Genomic DNA, 23958 nt, shown 5'->3' on the forward strand with positions numbered 1-23958 from the left:
TGAACCACATGCGTTTGTGTACAGGGTGACTACAGTGAAAAATAAATAAGTTTCACTGAAGTATGTCGTTTCTTTCTGTACTGTTCAGAGGACTCTTCAGACTACCCTCGTATCGGACTAAACAGATATGCCGCTACATACGAAATATGCATTTAAAAAAAAAGTAAGTAGTGTCTCGAATATCCAGTACTGCAGCTAAAAGATGCGCGTAGTGGGCTGAGTGTGCATAATTCCACGTGTTGACGTTTCCAGCTTCGCTGCGGAAAGGGGAACCTCAGAATACGTCACGTGGAAGCGGTGGACAGAGGGTCCCCGACGTCGTGGGTGTACCTGGCGGTCTTTGAACCTGCCACCTTGTTTACACGGTCACAGGTGCTGCCACTTCTCAGCAGGCCGGCTGAAAAGGCTGGCCTGTTCCCCCGAGGCCGGTCCTGCGCTCCGGGCTGTTTCGGCATTTACATACAGGAGAGCGCCGACGGCGGAAAGGGCCGAAAAAGACGCGCACATATATACGTGCATGTATAAGGAGCAGAAAACTCCTCAGGCGGCGGCCTTGGACGGCGCGCGGCTTTGCCAGTTCGCACGGGACAATCTCTCTCTCTCTCTCTCTCTCTCTCTCTCTCTCTCTGCCGATATGCTGTAAAGCCCTGCCGACGCAGCGAGTCGCCCCTCTTCTGGGACCTCACAATGCCTTTCTTTATGCATGCGATCTTCTTTTCACAGGGCTCCGGCTTTATAGGGTAGCGGGCGGTGTGGTATGCCGTCGGCTGGGTCGCGCTGGGACACAGGCGACGCTGGTGGTGGGTGTGAGCCAGGGAGGTATCAGACGCTGGAGGGGCGGCTCTGAGGTTCAAAGCCCGGACCCAAAGGGCTGCGATCGCACTGTGTCTGCGCTCCGCTGCTCCGCGGAAGCGCACGTCGCAGCCACCCCCACCCCAAATCTCCTCCACCCCTACAACCCCTCTGGACTCTCTTGTCTCGTGTCTGGTAGCTACACTCGTAAAACTTGCGAGACACCGTGACAACGACCCCGTCTCTTTCATTGTGGCTGGAAGTGTTTCCATACTTCATGAATTGCGAATTATAACTGATGATTAATTGTAAAGCAAAGTACTGGTTTGCTTCGATGAAGCTTCGTTGAAACTCATCTTTTGTGTTTACTGAATAACAGGTAATGGGCGTCCAGGAATTTGCGCAACCATTAAAACTGGCCCACTTTTTACTAACTCTGTTTTTCAGATAGGACGCCTAAGGGTTTTTTGTGGGGCCGGAGACCAGACAGCGAGGTCATCGGTCTCATCGGATTAGAGAAGGACGGGGAATGAAGTCGGCCGTGCCCTTTCAAAGGAACCATCCCGGTATTTGCCTGGAGCGATTTAGGGAAATCACGGAAGACCTAAATCAGGATGGACGGACGCGGGATTGAACAGTCGTCCTCTCGAATGCAAGTCCAGGGCGCCACCTCGCTCGGTAGGACGCCTAAAATGGTGTTCTCCCCAGCCAGGGACGCCAGATACATTAATTGTCAAATTCTTCTGGTACACGCTCGCATAATACCCAACTTAATCACATTAGAAGTCGATGTTCATATTTGTTGAGTTCCCACTTCACAATATTGCGGCTTCTTGAGAATCGCGTATAACACAGAGCTGCTAAAATTAATGTGAGTAGTGCATCTGCAAGTAGCATTAGTTTTCCATGAAAATATTGAGCGGGAACATGATCTTTCTTCTACTTTCCTTATTTTCACTGTACGTACAATGTTACTGAGTTCTTACGGAAGTGTGAATGTTTCTATTGGGGATTCCCTACATCAGGTGGAGGGACCATAACGCTTTTGCAATAGCGCGGCGCCAAGTTCGACTAGTCCGCTGTTAAAGATCCTGGAAATTCAATCACTATCATCTGATTACACGCATTCCCTGCGAAAAATTTTATTATTACGACTAACATAGGGTCGCTGATGAGAAACTGTAGCACTTCTTGTATCACCACTAGGTAGGAGGAAAAAAAGATTCGTCCTTGTTTAACCTTTTTGCAGAAAGATGTGCGCTGTTGTGCAGGTCGAGTTCTCAGTAGACATAGGCAGATCTAAAATCTTTGGCCGAATAAATACAGAGTTTCCGAATGTGATTGAAAGTTTTTCTACATCACAATGCCTTCAATCTGTACTGATAGTGATATGTCTTTAGTATGACAGATCCGCTATTTTCTTTCTTATGAAACACCTAAAAGCTGTGAATATCATGACTGGACTTTTGACGATGCAACTTTGGTCGCATAAACAAATAAATGAAAGGTGTGCGGCTATCTAATGTAATATCGACGTCGAGACCTGTTTGGAAAATACGTGATAATATAGAGAATAAAGGAGGTCAAGAAGGTCAAGAAAAACTGATAATATCAGTGCAGTGTAATGGCATTCCGTCTTGCTTTTGTATTACGTTGATAACACCGTCATGCAGCAGGTATTAACACTCTTGCATCTCTCTACCGGCCCAAAGTTCTCTTTTGAGATCGATATGGGTATCAAACAATTACCTTATATTTAATTTTATTTTATTATTACTCTTCTTTTTGGCTGTATAGTTTACAGGTATACTAAGAGGTACTATAAGGCGTATAACATTTTAAATGCGTTATTCTTTATTTCACGCACCTTTCCTGTCAGAGTGGCTTTTGCTGACGTGCCAGGCTAAGGTCAGATCAGACCGTAGCGTCGTGTTTTCTCCTCACTCCCGTACCTTTACCTGACCAGCAATGCTAACCTGCAAAGAGTGGCACGGTAGGTCCCCTGTAATAGTGGAAGCAGATTTATGGGAAAGTGGTTAATGCAAATTTTAATTTAGACTGTCTTTCGGGCCTCTGCTGAGGGTCACCCTCGCACGAGAGAAACAGATTTCAACTCTTTCAGGATATTTCGTGCTCCCTATCCTCTTAGCCATCGAATGAGATTCTGCCTTACTGTGAGGCCTCTGCGGCTACTTTACGAAACTAAGTGAACGTAAAAACACTGCGCGAAAATAAGTATATGAACTACTTAACATGTTCATATAATTTATCGAGTATAATGTGAGCACTGCTGTGTAAATGCGAAATAATAGTTTAAATTTCCCCCACAAATAAATTACTTAGAAGGTATGAAAGATAGACATCAGTTCGCTTACTTTTTTACAACCTTCCAGAAATACCTCATTTTATAAAGGTTTTTAATGTCCTCGCTGTTGATGGCAGTGATTATCAAGAGAGCGGGCTCAGTGGTTAAGAAAAATAACTCGTACACCGAAGGACTGCCCCTTCTAATTGCAACCCGGGCATCTTTATATAGATCTCTCTAATATTATTGATATCCCTTTCGGCAAATGCTCTGCCATTATTCTCCAGTCTGTCAAATGCTCCGTCTCTGATAACCCTGATGCAAATAGTATGTTGAATCGTAACTCTCCTCTTTAAGCAATGGATACAGAAATACATTGTGGACGCCTATGTGCGTCCAAAACACTTTTATTTCTAAACTGGCGTCATTGGATTAATTTATTTGTCGTGGAAGTTCGTAGACAAAAATGGGGTCATCTCAGTTAAAATCTTTTCTTATTTTCCAGTCCGGTGATAGGCAACTTTACTCCGTATGCCCTTCCCCAGACAGCAAGCAGAAATTTCGAGACTTCTCAGCCATTCAATGTAAGAATAGTACTGACTGCCTTCACGGATACGAGTTTGGCATAAACTACAGGTAAAAAAAATTAACTACGGCTTAAAATAAGAAACGACATTTGAGCCCTATAGTACTACTGAAACATCCACGCCAACGAAACGAACAAAATAACGAACCTCCCATACTGATCACTGATATGACCAAAGTGCTCATTATTGCAAGGTAACTGCCATGTGAACGGCCGGGTAGAAGAACACAAAGTCTGTGTGTTGACCAGTCCGATGTTAGATTTTCCGTATTTGGTGAAGAACAATGGCATATATCAGGGGCTTCACTTTGGACGAGGAGTTAGTGATAAGTGTGTGGATCAATGGACGAAAGCACGACAGCGAAAATGTGAGATAGGGGAGGGCTAGTGTTCGGTAAGGAGCCAACAAGTTGTCAGAATTTGTTCACGTGGCAGGCGACAGCTTTTCGAGTGGGAAGTGCTCTGGTCGTCCACCAAACGGGAGAGAACCATGTTGTGAATCCGGTGATCCAGCGATTCGTTCACCTTGCCTGTGGACCGGAAAGCGTGCTACAGAACTTGGTATTAAAACGAGCACAACCCAACTGAACATGAAAACGGAATTAGCTGCTAAAAGCGGATGAGTAGGAGGACGTGGAGGTTTTTCAAGCTGTGGATGGATAATGTCGGTGCGCATACGGACGTTTTGGACAAGTAACTGTGTTATTAAAATTACGACGACGCAATTGCGCCTGTGAAAGGACGTCCTGTCCACCCTGTACACGACTAGTATGTGTCTCGTCTGATCGGAGTACAATGCACTTCAACGTCGATGAGTACGTCGCTGGGAAACGTCCTTTCTCGACGAGTTACACAGTACTTATTGTTGTCTGGCCCGTAATGTTCGGAAAGGCGCGCAGCTGATGACATGGCCCTGTTAGGCACGCTGGAGGCCCGGCCCACCTGAATTCCAGAAGCGGCACGGAGGGGCTCGTACGGCCAAAGGGGCGGCGGCCCTGTTTCCGATGCGTGGCCACGTCCCCTTTGTGCATATATACGCAAGGATTCGGATTTAATCTGGCCCAGTGGGAGAGGAGGCGCGGCCTGTTTACTTATGAATATGCCGCCGCCGCCATAGCGGCAGCCGGCATTCAGCTATCGATATGAATACCTGCGGACCGGAACGGGCGCCTCGCCAGAAATGCGGCCGACCCGGGGGTGGACCGGAGGCAGGGCGCTCTCGAAAGCATCGCACGCAGCCCAGTGCCGGCTGTGTTTCGCGCACCGTCCGCCAACGCCCTCCCCCCCCCCTCCCCCCTCCCTCACAACTCCTGTGTGCCGCGAATCGTTCGCGTCGTACGTGTTCGGCGCCACTTCTCTCGTTTCATTCACACCAGGCGTAGTCTTCTCCCCTTTGTGGGGTCTGTCCTCTTCTCTCTCATTGGAACTGTGATCGACATCACCTGCCGTTGATTATAGCGAGAGGTACAAAGGCTTACGAGAAGACGTAGGCTGCAACTGACGCTAATTGAGAGTGTTCACAGGCATCGAGTTGCCATCTGCGAGCAATACTGACGAGGAGAACACGGCAAGTGCCATTACCGGATTTCCCAGAAACTTTTCTCAGTGGAAGAGGGATCAAAATAGTCGAACGCGCGTCTCATCTTCTCTGTAGATACTCGACCGTTTATGAAAAAACGAGAATCGAAGTTCTCGAGGATTTCTACGTGCCTTTCAGCTACTAAATGATTCAACCAATGCGGTGGCAGAGAGGCTAGAGTCACAGCTTCGCACTTTTGGGCTCTGTGTTCGAAACCCGATTACTAATTTTTTTTTTTCAATTGTCTATCCATCTCTGTAGAATGTTACTACACGAATGTTTTCTATCAAGTTAGGGGATACAAGGGCGTTATATTAATCGTACAATCACCATTGGGTTTAACAGTATTTTCATGTGTTAAAATCTTTTTAATTTCTCATATTCTTGTATTTCATTCTTTTATCAATTCTTATATAGTGCTTACATTTTATTCTTAAGTTTATTCTTCAGGAAGATATGGTGCATCCCCTTGGTTGATACTGATCGTTGAAATATTCGAAACATAGAAATTCGGAATACCACCAGCATAGCGTGAAAGCATGTTTGCCACAGTGATATTTCTTCGTCTGAATCTGACTAGAGAGAGACTTTGTTAACTTTGTTGAAGTTTTCACTCGTTGCCAATCATTTCGCGACAAACCACGCATAACTGATCACTTTTTCAAAACTAGCACTTGCAATTTGGTCTGATACATTTACTGTTTGTTTAATTCATACATTGGGCATTCACTTAGTAGACAAATAATGCAACGTTATTTGACTATACATTGGAACACATTCGTGAAGTAATCATCTACGAACGTGGGTGATAAATGAAAAACAACAATAAAAGTAATAATCGGGTTTCGAACGCGGAGCCCAAAAGCTGGAAATCGCGACGCTAGCCAAAGTGCCACCGCTTCGGTTGAATTATTCACTCGCTAAAAGGCACATAATGTACCTCGAGAACTCTGACCATCGTTTTCCCAGAAACGGTCGATCAACGGATAAGCCGAGACACGTGTTCGCTGATTCTCTGAGAAATTTGGTAATGCACTTGTCGTGTTCCCGTCGGCACAACACATTCCAGTTTTAGGGTTTATTTGCGATGAGCATCATCTTCTATAGGCAATGCCTTGCTCAGAAAATCATTCTCCCGAATTTTTGCTGTCACCTTGGATTCTTGACAATTTTGAGACTTTGTTACTACCAATGGAACTTCGACTATTTTCTTTCTTAGCCTCACCTTTCTTTCCCAATGTTTTCTTCCAAAGTATGCCGGCCGAAGTGGCCGTGCGGTTAAAGGCGCTGCAGTCTGAAACCGCCAGACCGCTACGGTCGCAGGTTCGAATCCTGCCTCGGGCATGGATGTTTGTGATGTCCTTAGGTTAGTTAGGTTTAAGTAGTTCTAAGTTCTAGGGGACTAATGACCTCAGAAGTTGAGTCCCATAGTGCTCAGAGCCATTTGAACCGTTTTCTTCCAAAGTATATACCTGTTAAGAACTTATTGTCTCATTAAATTTCCAAAGATATCACTTGTTGATAAAATGAGGAACTAACATGACCATATACACATTATTAACGAGGGTACAATAATTTGTTCATTGCCACTCGCACATAAAATAAAAAAAGAAACATGCTTCCCATAAATATCAGCAATAGTTATCGGTCGGTGTTTGAATACTCGCCAGCTTATATTTCTTCTCATTTACCACAAACACATACTTTCCCAGGAGTGACTGTGCTGTATCAGACGAAAACGATTTCAAATTCCAGTTAAATTTAATTTATTTGCCACCAGCGTTGTAAAATTTCAGAACAGAACAACAAAACGAAAAAGCTTCACGTTCCAGCATTCGCATACTTTATATTTGATAGGGTGTCCCACCTAAGTGTCATCAGGCGCAGTTTCTCTGGTGTGTCGATGGATATTTCCAATTTAGTTTATGCAGTCGGCCCAAACATATACTGCTCATCGCGTCTTTTGTGCGACCCAGTGTCGACGGGGAGCGTCGGTTTGTTTCCCGTCGCCGGCCGCGGTGGTCTAGCGGTTCTAGGCGCGCAGTCCGGAACCGCGCGACTGCTACGGTCGTAGGTTCGAATCCTGCCTCGGGCATGGATGTGTGTGATGTCATTTTAGGTTAGTTAGGTTTACGTAGTTCTAAGTTCTAGGGAACTGATGACCACAGATGTTAAGTCCCATAGTGCTCAGGGCCATTTGAACCATTTTTTTGTTTCCCGTCACAAATAAAAAGCGGGACTTTACGTGTCCAGTCGACAGAGCGACACCAATTAATCTAGTGCAATATTCGTTTTACCGATCTTTATTAGCAGCGACAGCAAAGCACGAACAATAACCAGTACTCCACCAGCGACATCATCGCACTGGGAGGCACCCACTGCTAGTGCCGTGCGCTGGCGCTGCCAAGTACCGGCTGTTCTTCGTGTTTTACTGTCCCTGTTAATACGCATCATAAAACGAACATCGGACGAGACTAATACGGGACCGCTCTATTAAATGGGTGCGTAAAATTCCGCTTTAAAAAATCGCTTTGTTTGCAACGGAAAACAAATCGACGCTTTCCGTCTACAGTGGGTGTTGCATGAAACACATGGTGAGCAGCAGTTTGTTCCGGCTGATTCCAGTCTACAGATTGCAAAAACGAAATCGGAAATACCTGTCGAAATACCAGAGAAAATGCGCCCGATGACTGTCGGGAAGGACACCCGTTTATGTACCATACACAGATGTTCTCTTAAGGTAAAAGCAATGACGCTGCAATCAGCCCCAAGGTTGGTCTGAGCACCACAGAGAGGAAACTGATGGTTTTAACTGACTTGCTCAGTCATTGCCCAGCAATTGAATTCCCTATACTAAGACGAGAGAGCCATTGCCCTCACAGTCCAGGGAGGAATAGATTATCAGGTGAGGTCAATTTAATGGGATGACAGGGGGAGCAGTAACATCTACATCTACATCCATACTCCGCAAGCCACCTGATGTTGTGTGGCGGAGGGTACCTTTAGTACCACTATCGGTTCTCTCTTCTATTCCAGTCTCGTACTGTTCGTGGAAAGAAAGATTGTCGGTATACCTCTGTGTGGGCTCTAATCTCTCTGATGTTATTCTCATGCTCTCTTCGCGAGATATACGTAGGACGGAGCAATATACTGCTTGACTCCTAGGTGAAGGTATGTTCCCGATACTTTAACAGAAGCTCGTACCGAGCTACTGCGCGTCTCTCTTGCAGAGTCTTCCACTGGAGTTTATGTATCATCTCCGTAACGCTTTCGCACAAGCAATTCAATTCCGCCAACTCCTAAACCATTGACATGGCTTATTTATTTAATTTAAAAACACAACCTCTTTCGTGAGGACATTTTCGAATTCTCAAAAGTATTATTTCCTCACTTCCAGTATGCTGGTTGGCAATAGGCAGGTACTTGCCATGATTCAGTGAAATTACAAAACCATCAAAAGTTGCACGCAAGTTTGTTTCCATGTAAATGGCGAGCAGTTTCGAGCTTAGTCCATTATCAAGCCATCCACATGAGTCCTACATTGCATATATGTGTGGATAAGTGAAAAGTACTATTTGCATACAACAGTCCAGTCCAGCGCTGCGCACAGCGAAGTGTACTGTGCACTTAGCCACTCACACAAGTAACGTGGTCAGCGCACACACATTATAGTCTTATGGTACGAATCTAGGAGTATGTTGATGGCTTGACAATGGACATAGGTCCGAAACTGGTCACCATTTGTGCAACTTTGACGGTTTTGTTCAAATGGTTCAAATGGTTCTGAGCACTATGGGACTTAACATCTTAGGTCATCAGTCCCCTAGAACTTAGAACTAATTAAACCTAACTAACCTAAGGACACCACACACATCCATTCCCGAGGCAGGATTCGAACCTGCGACCGTAGCAGTCGCGCAGTTCCGGACTGAGCGCCTAGAACCGCGAGACCACCGCGGGCGGCGACGGTTTTGTAATTTCAGTAAAAAACTTATGCCGTTAAGCCAGTCAACATAAAATTATTATAGCACTAGGTATTATTTTTGACTGTGCCTAATGGTATAATAGTTTTAAGAAGTTAATATTGTCCTCCATAAAAAGGTTGTGTCCTTAACTTAAGTAAATCACACCTTTGGACAGCTGGTACGTCATAATCTGTACTGATAGCTTGACAATGGTACTATGGTTTTACAACAGATAACGCTGCTTGGATTGAGATACATCTACATCTACATCGAAATCTGTATCTACATCGATACTCGGCAAATCACACGTAAGTGCTTGGCAGAGGGGTCATCGAACCACCTTCACAATAATTCGCTATTATTCCACACTCGAACAGTGCGAGCTCTGATTTCCTTCCTCCCCGCTTATCTCTCTTCCCTTTACACCGCAACCGTGCTCGCCACTGCTTGTGTTGCCGTCAGTTGGCTGTACGCCACGCTCGCAACACGGCTGAGGACAGGTTCAGAGCCGCACGGATTAAGGCAGAGGCGACTGTTTCTTGTTGCTACGGCGTTAACGAAAACTAGGTGCAGAAAATTCATCTTCCATGCTATCCTTGATCTTTGTCGAATTGGAGGTAGGATTTCGGTTTAAGGGCAGTGGTCTTTTCAATAATGGATAAAGCTAATATTTTCGTAACTTTATTAAATTCTGTAGCCTTTCCAGATTACATTGGTATACGTCGCGTGCCAGGAGTGATGGTCAATATTCAGGGAGATGACAGGAACGATCATTCGAAGCAAAAAATTCTAGTTATCTTGGGCTCTAAAATGCATACCTGAAGAACTATGAGCACCTCTTCATCTTCGATACCGTCAAACATATCTTTTCTGCTACAAGCTCTTTCCTTACCATATTTTGGGAGGAGGTAGTGTGGACCAAAACAAGAAAAAATTCGACTTATAAACATGGGCTCTAAAACGCATACCTTAAGAGCTATGAGCACTTCTTCATTACAAGAGACGTATTTCACAGTAGCGAAGATGAACAAGTGCAAATAGCTCTTAAAGCATGTGTGCATAATTTTCTCGTTTTTGTCCACACTACAACCTCTCAAATTATTGCTAGCAAAAAGCTTATGTAGAAGAGATCGTTCCTCCCTTTGTAGGTCGGCGCCAACAAAATGTATTCGCATTCGGAGGAAAAAGTTGGTAACTGAAATTTCGTGAGAGGATCCCAAATCCTGTATCATGTCTGCGACACTCTATCCCCTGAATCTCGATAGCAAAAACGTTCTACCCTTCTCTGAACTTTTTCGTATACTCCATCAACACTATGTGGCAAGGATCCCACACCGCACAACAGTACTCCAATAGAGGAAGGACAAGCGTACTGTAGGCAGTCTCTTTAATAGTAAAAAGTTCAAAGAGTTCGAGTAGTTGGAGACAGTAGTAATTGCTTCTTTTAAAAAAATTGAATCTGTTATGGCGGTCGAGTACTTGTTGGCAGAACCACGGAAACGGCGCATACGCGGCCCGCCGGTGTTTCGCAACGGCCGGCAGTAACCGCTCCGGGGCCGAAGGCGAGCTCTGGTGGAAACAGCGGCACGTAACCGTAAATATGAGTTGCGCGCATCGTGATAAGCCCGCCGTATCCGGCGCGGCAGTGGCCGGCGTGGGCGGCGGTGGGCGGTGTAGGTGTAAACTCGACACCGCCCGGGCCCAGCCGTCCGGCTGCTGACTAACAGGGGTCCAGCCTGTGGGATTTAGTGGCCGCGCCTTCAGGGTCGGCCTCTGCCGCCGCTCGTTACGTCGGGGAAGGCGCCCGCTCTGTAGCCACCCCGCCTCCCGCTTATGTGGTAGCCTACCGCAGTCCACACATCCACTCTCCCCGCTGGCGAGAGACATAGTACTTCGATAACTGTCGACAGTCTGCCTATCGTTGCATTACACGGCACAAAAAGCAAAAGAGAGAAACCTTTTCTCACGGTTTTCAGTTCCTTTGACGACGAGGCTACTGGGAACAGGCGGACTTGCTCGTTTTAGTACTCGCCTTCAGAACCAACTTTCAACGCTTGTAAATCTTTAAAATGCTGAGTTTACTTTCATTCTTAAGCACAGCGGACAAAATATTACTCAGCCCCGGGAGACAGCACACCAGTTCCCTGTGATTCCGCTTCTAGCCATCTAGCGAGATTGAGTCACCATATAGGGAAGTCAAAACAACCTTCGGTGTAATTAGAAGCAGGGGGATGGGGCATTAGGAGTGTTAGGGGAATTCCACTGTTAACCCTTTCGTGAGCCGTGGGAAACATGCTTCCCACTACAATGAAGTCGCTCCTAGTCCCGTGGGATTCACAGTTCCCACGTCTGTACGGTGTTACCACCTAGTGAACAGTATAGGGTACTGCTTCCAGTCGGCAGTTTCCGCCGTTTTTGCTGTACCTTCGCGCAGAGGCATTGTATAGCTGAGTGTTGCTCTGTAAAGGAGCCTTTCAGTGCTGTTTGCCTGACATTTTGTGCCCTTATAACTGAAGTGCTCTATTCTTCTAAGTTTTAATTGTGGAGTACGTTACCTCCATTTGCCTACGTACCTCCTCTTTCGTATCCGATCTTGCCTCGTTAACTGCAGACATCTTCTCATATAGTCCACTTCTACTGTTTCAGTTGTCTCCCCGACTTTCTTTGTTTGAAACCACGTCTCAGCTCCACGTAGAACTACGTTCTACACCACATTTTGAAATATTCTTTTGTTAATGTCATGGTGAATAATAATATTCTATTTTATTCCGTGCAAAGCTTTAGTAGCATCCTTCCACACTGCTATTTCGGGAGTAATATCCTTATCACTCTTTCTGAGTTATCTGTTATTGCTCCCAAATGTGCATGCCATTAAATTCCCATGACAGTGGTCGTTGATACGAATCCGCATTGACTGACAGCAGCATTTACTGCCACGCTTGAAACCTATTCTTTGACCAGCCGGAGTAAAATCTACTGGTTCCCGTCGGATCATCTAACCACCTCTGGTCTCACGCCGTGCTACATGGCAGCGAGTGTACACCAAACATTTTACATGCTTTGGACAGTTGTTCATTTGCGAAGACTCAAAAGTAGATTAAGGGCCGAAACTAATCGTGAACAATTTGTGATGCAACTGGTTCTGCGATTCAATAAAAAAATATTGCTGACAGCTGCAGATGACACGTATCCAGAGAGCAATATAATGAAAAGTAATAGAAAGCAAAGTAGCAAAGACCAAGCAGGACAGAAAGATATAGGGGCGCGACTGTTTTTTAATACACATAAAAGAATATGTAACACATTATTGAGCTCTCTACCTTCAGTTATCGCGATCGGGCTAGTCGATTAAAAAGTGGCACGCCACGGCGAAATTCGTTAAGGAGATTATTTAAAGACTCTTCAAGCACGTTTAAAATACATTACGTGTGACGAAGTGATCAGAGACGTGTGTGAGTGCGACGAACTATATTGAGAAACTGAACATCCATTACGTATTTGCATGTTTATCTGCGAAAATGGTCCTTGTCGGTACATCAGCATAGAGTTCGAATAGAATCGCTGGAACATTGCAAACCATTCAGATTAATCGAACATCTAAATAAGCATAATGCTGGTATCACCAGGATGGTTCCAAAATAATAAAGTCAGCGATGCTTACGTTTCGTACCGTTTCGAATTTATTGCAACAGCGCCTGTCGGTAGAGAACAGTAACGGAGGACGCCTTGTAAGGTGTCAGGCAAATCCAACACCTTCCATGAAAACCCTGACATGATAAGCAAATCCAGTAGTATGTCACATAGCTCCGAATAAATCGTGACATTAAATTAACCAAAGTAATGCGAGTAACGAGTGAGCAAATGGAATACCACAGACTAACACAAGAATGCCTAACTGCATGTCATACCTTCCCACCGTGAGACAGACGCAATTCCGAGGGGAGAAACGAGAACAGAAGCCAAGAGCAGAACCGTGTTAAGCTAGAAGGCCCTACGATAAGGGACGGACACCCACGTCTCCAGCTAACCACCAGGACCACCCCCCCAGCCCATGTTAAAAGCTAGAGCCCTCCAGAAGAACAGTATAGATCTTACGATAACACTAAAAGGGCCACACCAGCCGCAAGTTTTAGCGTGAGACTTTTTCGCGTCTCTGTTACGTTGCAAACGTTAAAAACATTGCCCCACCACGAAAAGTAACCGCCAGGACCACCCCCCAGCCCATGTTAAAAGATAGAGCCCTCCAGAAGAACAGTATAGATCTTACGATAACACTAAAAGCGCCACACCAGCTGCAAGTTTTAGCGTGAGACTTTTTCGCGTCTCTGTTACGTTGCAAACTTCAAAAACATTGCCCTACCACGAAAAGTATAACGTTTCTCATTGGATAACAGAATTTTTGTAGGCAGAGCTTAAGGTTAACATTGAGACCCTGATTGGTCAGATGAAAACACAGCCAGATAGTTTTTTTTTTAAACCAACTTCAGTAAATTGTAGTAAGGAGAAGTTAGGGGAGAGTTGCTTCCGAGTCGGCGAGGTGCGTGGAGCTGTGCCGACCGACGCCCCCTGACACTGCCTAACCAACGACAAGGTAATGAACGCACGCGATGCCGCATAACAGCGCATAAAGCTTCACTCAGAACTGCAGAAGTCTCATCTGTTACACCCCCGTTTTGCGTAATACTAGTGTCGATCGTCAATTAAAGCTCATGGTATTCACATTTGCTACGTAAGTTAAAATCTGAAACGCGATGATTTTTCTGTTATATAATTATTGAGAAGACACATCAGCCACTGTAATTTACGACAAGTTAGATAAGTAATTAAAGATAATTGAGGGTCACTGTAGACCATTTTGATAGTTTTCTCTTTTGTGAAACTTAATTTAAACCTAGATTATAGATGTGATATGGCATAGGTCATCCTTCGATCCATTGTAGAACTTGGAAACCCTCTCACGGAATATTCGTTCACATTTTTATTGAACGTAGTTGGTTTTTATCATCCTGTATTAAAATATTTCCTTTTATCAATAGTGCAATTTATAAACGATGTTTTGTGTGTAGAATAAAATTTCCAATGGTAAAGTTAACTGCTTTTTCGACGTTATTTTACCAGCTAACTAAAAATAGGAAATCCTTGAACCCCTTCCACTAAATTTAGTTAGTATTAAGATTCTTTTACAGGGAGTGCAGTGGAGCTGACGCTGAAATCATTAAGTATTTGGTTATATCATCGCTAGTCTCACTGAACTCTTCTGAACTCTACATGTCATGTGTGGTCTGGCGTCTCCTTACCAGCAACAGGTCCCAGGTTCAAACTAGTCAATTCCCTAAAAAACACGCCCAGAGCGTCGTTGCGCGAAAGTGGTAGGGAGACACGACATAGAACAACAGACACCACACAGAATGTTAGAGCCTTACGTCTAAGGGGGTACGGAATGTTACTATCGTCATTGAGGAGCGAGACGCCCTAAAGCTATAAACAAAGCGTTCGTGTTCCATACGAAACACTGTGAAAAGCACAGTGGGTGCTTTGCTGGAGTTGCGCACGGCGTTCAGAAACACCCAACCCCCCCCCCCCCCACACACACACACACACTTCGTTTTCCCCTCATCCGGCGTCCACGCGACCCTGTGCACGCCGCGTCGCGCGCGGACAATTCGCAATGTGGCTGCAGGCGGCGCGGCTTTCACGACCCGGCACCTGCGTCGAGCGCGGCTGTGCGGCCGGCCTGACGTGGCGCACATGAAAGACGCCGACCGCCCCCGCGCTGCCCCCTCCCGTCCCGGCCGGCGGTGCGCGTGCCCACGCACTTACGCACGAGCACGCGCCGGTGCCACGCACAGGGCGTAGCGGCCGGCTCTCTCATTAGAGCCCGCGACCCCCGGCTCCCCAGCCCTGCTACCCCCCCCCCCCCTCCCTTTCCCAATCCTCTGCAACCGCGCTTGGACGCAACGTCGCCCGCACCCGCCGCCGACACCGCTGTGTTCATCACGTAAACCTGGCCACCGCGTCGTCCGGTACCACAGGGTTATTCCTATAAGTGGCTATGGGATTTCAGGAGATTACTGACAAGGGAACCTCCCCATCGCACCCCCCTCAGATTTAGTTATAAGTTGGCACAGTGGATAGGCCTTGAAAAATTGAACACAGATTAATCGAGAAAACAGGAAGAAGTTGTGCGGAACTATGAAAAAATAAGCAAAATATACAAACTGAGTAGTCCATGTGCAAGATAAGCAACGTCAAGGATAATGTGAGCTCAGGAGCGCCGTGGTTCCGTGGTTAGCGTGAGCAGCTGCGGAACGAGAGGTCCTTGGTTCAAGTCTTCCCTCGAGTGAAAAGTTTACATTCTTTATTTTCGCAAAGTTGTGATCTGTCCGTTCGTTCATTGACGTCTCTGTTCACTGTAATAAGTTTAGTGTCTGTGTTTTGCGACCGCACCGCAAAACCGTGCGATTAGTAGACGAAAGGACGTGCCTCTCCAATGCGAACCGAAAACATTTGATCGCAAGGTCATAGGTCAATCGATTCCTCCACAGAAAAACACGTCTGATATATTCTATACGACACTGGTGACGGCATGTGCGTCACATGACAGGAATATGTTGTCGACCCACCTAACTTGTACACTTGGCGAATGGGTAAAAAAATTCTTCTACCTTGCCCGATTTAGGTTTTCTTGTGGATGTGATAATCACTCCCAAAAAAGTGATGAAAACATAAGAGTTTGTCACATAAACTGCAACAAATGAATGTAACAGTTTCACAGTCGCACAGTTTTCCCTGTGCTCTGTCAAAACATATGTTTTTAACGTTTTCAAATTTTTCCGTTTGTAGACCGTCAAATCCTGCATATGTCCAAGCAAATCTGAACATGTCCTGGAATTTTGGAGAGCGAAGTTGATTATGTGTGAGTGCCTGAACTTTGATAATTGTCTGAAAATAAAAAAAAATTAAACTTTTCACTCGAGGGAAGGCTTGAACCAAAGACCTCTCGTTCAGCAGCTGCTCACGCTAACCACGGGACCACGGCGCTCCTGAGCGCAAATTATCCTTGATGTTGCCTGTCTTGCGCATGGACTACTCAATTGGTATATTTTGCTTATTTTTTTCATAGTTCCACACAACTTCTTGTTTTCTCGATTGATCTGTGTTCAGTTTTTCAAGGCCTACCCATTGTGCCAACTTATAACTAAATCTGAGGGGGGTGCGATGGGGAGGTTCCCTTATGAGCGAAAACCGCAAGACATACGTGAAACAGGCTCGTATCAGTGGATAGAGAATCTCTCCAAATTTTTAACCCCCACCACAGTGCTCAGTACAAGCACAGTTCATGACGCAGCAAACATCAATTCATCGAAGTTACTGCTGCTGCTGTTGGCGCTGCCCTGAAAGACGAAAGGCGGCAGCCCGCTTTGTGAATCTGTTGACTGAGTTGCCTCCCTGCAGGCGCGAACTGATTCGATGCGACAATACGTATCAGAGAATTTTTGCTACGGGTTCCGACTCACCATCCCCCTAGCGGTGCGCTCTACGACCACTGCCCGATACCTATTACGAATCGAAAATTGGAGAGACGTTCTGTATGGCTTGTAGTTTTCATGCAGTCATCTTCGGAAATCTCGGAGGAACTTAAGAATAACCTCTTGTTCTTTGTCGAGCACTATACAGGCTGCACAAAGACAACCTGATACCAATGTCAGAGAGTGGTAGAGGGTGTCGAAGTGAGCAAAAGTTTGCAAATACCAATACGTCCAAATGCTCCGTTGTGGAACTATGGCTTTAAAAAGACAGAAAACCAGCAATGAGCGAGCAAATGTTTGTTAAACTTACTTGATACATTAAAGAAAGCTGTTGCTATTTAAATTATCTGAATATAATGGCCTCAATCTAACAGTCGAAACTATGCAAACTTTAAATTCCTTTCCACGGATGGTTACATTATACTAGAATTTTCTACAATGTCTACCGGGTAAAGCTTCACTACTAAATCAGCTTCGTTAAAAATATTGTACTCCTGTCCAACGTGGATATTGCCGAATGCGTTGTCTTCCGTGTCTCAACGATACAGATAGCAACTACAACGAAGGGGTGTCTGAGACGAGGCCAGACTAACATAGGGCCACTGGAGAGACGCACCATCCGCTTCAGTAATTCTAGCGACAACAGCCTGGATCAATTACTTAACTGGCCTTATATCATTAGCCAACATGGCCTTGGTAAGCTGGTGCTGCGAACGGCTGATAACTCCGACAAACTACATCCATTACGTTTACTGAGGACATCTAGCTGCATAGTATTAATTACTAATGATGTCATCCTTTTAGTTAAAATATTCCACAATTGAGACTTGCTGCTCATTCAGATATCCGAGCGGGGACTACCTACGAGGATTTGTCTTCACAAAAAAAAAAAAAAACTCCGACGCTCTACGTGTCGGAGCGTGGCATGTTAGACCCTTTAACCAAAGGAAAATAACGATAATGGAAGGTAATCGAGTCAAATCGGTTGATTCTGTCGGAACAAGATTAGGAAATGAAGCACTGGAGGTTTGGGCAGCAAAATAACTGACGATTGCCGAAGTAGAGGGAATATTAAATGCAAATTGACGAATAGCAAGGAAAACGTATCATAAAAAGATAAATTTAAGTTTTAGGAAGTCTTTCCTCAAGAACTTCGTATGCTGCGTAGCTTTAAACGGAACTTAAACGTGGACGATAAACAGTTGGGCAGAAAAGAGTAGAAGCTTTTGAAACAAGGGTGCTGCGGAAGAAATCTGAACGTTAGGTGGACATATCGGATAACTATAACAGTTTCACGAAGTGAAACAAAAGCAAACATAATTGCTATTTTTAGGCAAAATTCAGCCTCTAACATGTTTCGTTATAAATCCTTCCAGAACGAAGGATAACTCTTTTTCACAGACGGCATAGCGACCTCAAAAAACAGTAAATTTCAACGGGAATGCTTTATGCGTATCGAAGTGTGCTGCTTGCCCACACACAGATTACAACAACTAACCAAAAACTGAAGTTAAGGAAATACTTCTTTTGGTGTGCCTGCCAGCTGAAGCATAGGAGAATGTGAACATTTAAACACCTACTTTATCCAAAACCTTGAGCGTGGTGTTAGCGACGTCACGATTTGGAAAGGTCGCGGCACGTACTTCGCAACACGTGTCGCTGCTACGTGCGCTAGCAGCTGTCACGGGCGGGGAGCGAGTAACTGTTTCAGACGAGTTTAACAGTTCTTGACCGCGCGTTTAAATACATGCAAGCTCTCTTTAGCACACGACAAAGTTAATGCCTTGAGTGGGTACGTTCTCGTTGACATATTGATTTCCCGTGGGCACAGCACGGAGGCGAGCATTAGCGAAGTATGTCGGACAAGACGATTAACTTGATGTCACATGTTCGTTGCGGGGCTAGTATTTCTTGAGGGTCCCGGTTTTGGACGTGTTCTAACAGTTTTTTATATATAGCACTGGCGCCGAAGGCAGCAGTCCCGCAACATGTTATTAATTCATGGAGTCACACGCACCATTTGTCACCATCAAACCTGTAAAAATCAAATTTTATAATCTCCCACCGACGGCCACACTCCATTAATACCAGTGCGCGAGCTAACCGTGAAACTGTCGAATCCGATGAAACACTCTCTTAGTAATGCGTTTTGTCGAAATGTAATAGCATTTGGTGTGCAATTGTATATTCCCAGGCTCTAAAATTGCTCTGAGAGTTTCAGTGGAACGATAGCAATGAACTTTTTGCTCATTACAGTTTAATAATACTACATAGCTGCTGGTTTATTGATTTTTCCCGGGTCACGCTAAGCATCGTCCACTGGTCTGTTTCTCATTGGTCGACACTAGCCAGTACGGTTCGGCAGTTAGGTGCCGCTGTATGTGAACTGCTTCCACAAAACCTCGCTTTTATGTAAATAAAACTTTCTGTACAAACATTCATTTGTAGTACGTAACAGTTACCTCCCTACTATCACAGAGGTTCATCATGTGGCGAAGTCGTAATCAAACACGTCTGAAAGATTGTGAACATGAGAAAAAACTTTAATTTTGACGTACTCGCTTTGTGGCAGTGGATGAGACAAATCAGGCCTACAGCTAGAACTGATAGCTGACACATTGTGACAATGTAACAACAATTTAGGTAATGCTGTACCAGCGATCAGCAAATTGAGAGCATTGTAAAGAACGTTATATGTATCACTCATTTTCCCTATGAAGTGTCCTAACTTTTCCCTGAAGCGAAATGGAACGATTTCTTCTCTATTTTCTGGTGCTGTGATTTACATTACATTTTATGACCACCCTGTAACTTCTCTCTTATATCTGACACTGGCAGTTTGCAGCACATAAACAAAATGTATGAATACATGGTGACTGTTCTTCCGGACATGTTCGAAAGAACAAACACCACGTGGAATCCGTAGCTGTGATACATATTTTGAGAATTGAAGATGAAGAGGGGAGAAAAGAAAGCAAAGGGAAAGAACTGTTGATGTCAGCTGCATCGGGACTTTATGCGGAACTAGCGGCGGCGAGTGAAAATGTGTGCCCGACCGAAATTCGAACCCGGGATCTCTTGCTTACTAGGCAGTTGTGTTAACCATTGCGTAACCCGCACATAGTGTTTATCTCAATTGCGGCGGACTATCTCGGCGCGCCGCCCTCCATTCCCGCCTAGCGCCACCTACAAGCTGTCTCCGTGCATGTCCTCCATGCTCGCTGCTTTGTGATTCCCGCAGGAGGTCGAACGTAGTTGTGCATCCGCTGTGAAAGTGGTGGATTCGTACCCGTCGAGACGAATCCGTTGTGCGTGATGTCTGTCCTTTCGGACATGTCCGAAAATAAATACAATACACTCAAACGTCAATTAATTTTGTAAAATGAACTATTAATCACAGATTTAAAGACCAATGTATTCTTCCAATAAAATTACAAGCACTCTGCTTCACAGTATTAAACTCCTCATCAGCTTTTAAAACACCAGTGATAACTGCAATAGCAGCAGCTAGTAACACGTCGATACAGAGTGAATATAACACGACGACTCATTATATTATCGTGCCGTACTTATCTGGATTCTTAGAAAACAGTGACTGGTTGTGGTTGCCATGCCTCTGGAACTTAGAATTAGAACCATTATTCCACGCCTGTAGTGCATTACGACCAGTCTACTGCTTACTCCATTTCTCGGAACGCGAAGTTGTGTGGCGAGTCTACCTTTCTTTGGAGTAGACATGCAACAAAACTATAAAAATTGTGCTTTTCCCACTCGGCACCCTTTCTTCACCAGTAAACACCCATTAAGATTCATTATCTTCCATGACTAATGTTAATTTAATAATTCTGGGGGAGTAAAAACTACGTAAGTATCTGGTCCGCTACAATCTGAATTCTCAAAGCTCTTTCTTGCCATTCTGATATATTTCTTCCGTGGATTTTATAAATCATTACCGACATAATCTACCATCTCCCATCTTGTATCTGATGAAATCGGCGTTCAGTTTTAAACTGCCTATCTCATCCCCATTTATAACACAGCACCGGGGGGGGGGGGGAGGGGGGGGGAGCGGGGTGCGCATCTCGATCATGATATTACACGTCAGCAGGCCTTGCTCAGACGCCACCGTGGACTGCGACGAAAGCTGAATCTGTTCTCAGTTCCGACTCGAAGGGTCTGGGCGACTGCCCTGATAAACAAACAGCGTGTTGGGAAGTAGAGTAGACCCTCCCGCTAGCCCGAGGCGGCTTCCGTAATTAAATGCGAGCGAGCGAGCGCTGATCTCTACGGTTTCCTGCCGCCGTACGGATGTGAAATTAAGTTTGGAGTCTTGGTCTACGATAAATCTCCGGCGCCGTCAGCCGTTAATTGCCTTGTTTACCTTTAACCCCTTTACAGCGCGACCACTTCAAAAGGGATGGCTCCTGCTCCCGTAGAAGTACGGCCTGCATAATTTGTGTTAGTCAAACATCGCCGACATACGGAAAATAATCAGCGACACCCGGTGGGAAAGTTTTGGGGAGACCCTCAGGGGTCGTAAAGAGGAATTTGGAGCGGATGGGATGGGATCCGTTACCATTCTCTAACAGAGCGGTAAACCGAGGCACGCTATCAGTCTCATCGGTGCTTCTCGACAGCAGTGTGAATACTTTCTGTGTAAAACGCACTTTCTCACCTTCGTCTTCACCACTCTTAATTGTGAACCAGGTTTTAAAGTTCAGTGTAGTGAAAGTTTTGTTCAGTAACGTCAAGGTCTTTTGTCTAGTCTCCGAGACACTGACATTTCCTTCTACTTCCCACCCTATACTTTTCCCGCAGTATAAATCGTGCAGAATTCATGGATCGATTAGGAGTACAGTACATTTCAGTTACTGTAATCGCAATTCATAAACGCATGCTCGTAAAACCGTATTCATTGTAGTCTGGGATACGGCGTTTAAGGTTCGAAGAAGCGATGTTGTCGTGACAAAAGTACTAGGCGAAGATTCACGACTCGTTTCTGGTGAAGATCACAGTTTCTTCGTAGTTTTTGAAGGACTTTAAAAACGTGTATCATACTCTGCGTCTCTGTTAGCGGGTTTGTGGATGATAGTGACGCTTAAATCGCCTCTGAAGCCGTCAATTTGTATTTCGTTTCGTCCTCCGCTTCTGCATGATTCAATCTTCTTGTCAGGCAGTGTACGTAAAATACACTGATCAACCAGAAAATGGTGACCACCTACCTAATAGCCGGTACGCCCACTTTTAGCACGGGTAACAGCAGCGATGCGTTGTTGAATGGAAGCAATGAGGCCTTTGTAGGTCGCTGGGGGGAGTTAGTACCACACCTGCACACACAAATCATCTCCCAGATGTGTTCTATCGGATTCAGATTTGACGACATGGGGAAGGCGGGGGGGGGGGGGGGGGGGCAGCACATCAACTGGAACTCGCCACTGTGTTCCTCGAACCAACCATGGCTTTGTGACATGGCACATTATCTTGTTGAAAAATGCCACTGCCGTCCGGAAACCTGACCGTCATGAAGAGGTGTACGTGCTTTGCAACCAGTGTACAATATTTCTTGGCCGTCCTGGTGCCTTGTACGAGCTCCACTGGATCCATGGAAACCCTCGTGAATGTTCCCCCAGAACATAATGGAACCGCCGCAAGCTTGTCTCCATCCTGCAGTACAGGTATCAAGGAGTTGTTCCCCAGGAAGACGACGGATTCGCGCCCTCTCATCGCCAAGATGAAGAAGATATCGAGATTCATCAGACCATGCAAATCTCTACCACTGTGCCAACGGATGGTCAGGCGCCCATTTCAGTCGTAGTTCCCGATGTCGTGGTACTAATATGAGCACACACAACGGTCATCGGTTGCAGAGGCCCATAATTAGGAGTGTTCGGCACACTGTGTGTTTAGGCACACTTTTACTCTGTCCAGCATTAACGTCTGATGTTCGTCCCGCTCAGTTAGCCACCTGTTCTGTTTTACCAGACTGTCCAGCTTACCACGTTCGAAGTTTGTAAAGAGGGGTGGTCGCCCAAACCCACGGCATCTGGATGTGGTTTCACCTTGCTTTCGCAACGTGATGAAAACGCTCACCACTGCACTCCTGAAATACCCAATAAGTCGTTGTTTCCGAAATTCTCGTGCCGTGCCTCAGGGCCATCACAATATGCCCTGGGTCGAACTCAGGTACATCACGCGCCTTCCCCATTCTACACACTGACAACACGCTCACTGATACTACAAGCACTGTGCTTGTGTCTGACTAGCAGTCATTTGTCACCAGGTGACGCTGCTATCGCCTGTGCGGTTTTTATCGATAGTAGGTCGCTGGTCATAATGTTCTGGCTGATCAGTATACATGTATGAACTAAAGTTTTGTATCACTCCTTTATTTCTCATTTCTGAGTATGTGTATACATGTGTTTGCATTGTGTCCAGAGCACCAAATGAAAAAGACTATCAAACTGTGCCACTCTTCAGTGGAGATTCTGTGTAAGTCTTGTAGATTGTGTGGTCGTTGTTGATGTCCAAAAACAGGTCGTTTCAATCGATAGCATAGCTGTTCGATTGGGTTCATGGCCGAGGAACATCAGACCATTTTGGTGACCCTAGCATGCTGAGGGAATGTCTTCGCGAGAACAGCACGATGAGAACGCGAGTTACCGTCCATCAAGATGAAATTTTCACGAAAATGTTAGCAATATGATTGCCACTCTTGGTTGCAGAATCTCGTCCCTGTTCCTTAGACCAACGAGATTGCCATCAACAACCACGAAAGGTGTACTGTGGCCTCACGCAGTGCCACCCCAGAAATTCACTCGCCCAGCACCTTGTTGCACATGTGGGACATGGTGTTGGAGGCGTTCGGTACTACCAGTTGTCTCCAGACACATTGTCTGCTATTAACAGGGTACAAACAGATCCGAGTTTCTTCTGTAAACAATACCCGACACCGATCCTGGTGCATCCGTTCTGCGCGATTTCTTGCCCGTATGTAACTCCATCCTCTGCGTTGTGGTATACGACGTTGTGCTCACCACGGTCGTTTGGACCGACCGCGGTGGCCGAGTGGTTCTAGGCGCTTCAGTCCGGAACCGCGCAACTGCTACGGTCGCAGGTTCGAATCCTGCCTCGGGCATGGATGTGTGTGATGTCCTGAGGTTAGTTAGGTTTAAGTAGTTCTAAGTTCTAGAGGATCTCAGATG

At 45.5% G+C, this 23958-nt stretch overlaps 1 protein-coding gene across 1 annotated transcript in view; it reads left to right on the top strand.

Moving 5' to 3' along the window:
- Window positions 1-23958, top strand: part of LOC126263280 (semaphorin-1A) — a 361326-nt gene that overhangs the window by 222774 nt on the left and 114594 nt on the right. The gene's annotated exons all lie outside the window — the stretch shown is intronic.

Source organism: Schistocerca nitens, chromosome 6 (assembly GCF_023898315.1).
Source record: "Schistocerca nitens isolate TAMUIC-IGC-003100 chromosome 6, iqSchNite1.1, whole genome shotgun sequence".
Lineage (NCBI taxonomy): Eukaryota > Metazoa > Arthropoda > Insecta > Orthoptera > Acrididae > Schistocerca > Schistocerca nitens.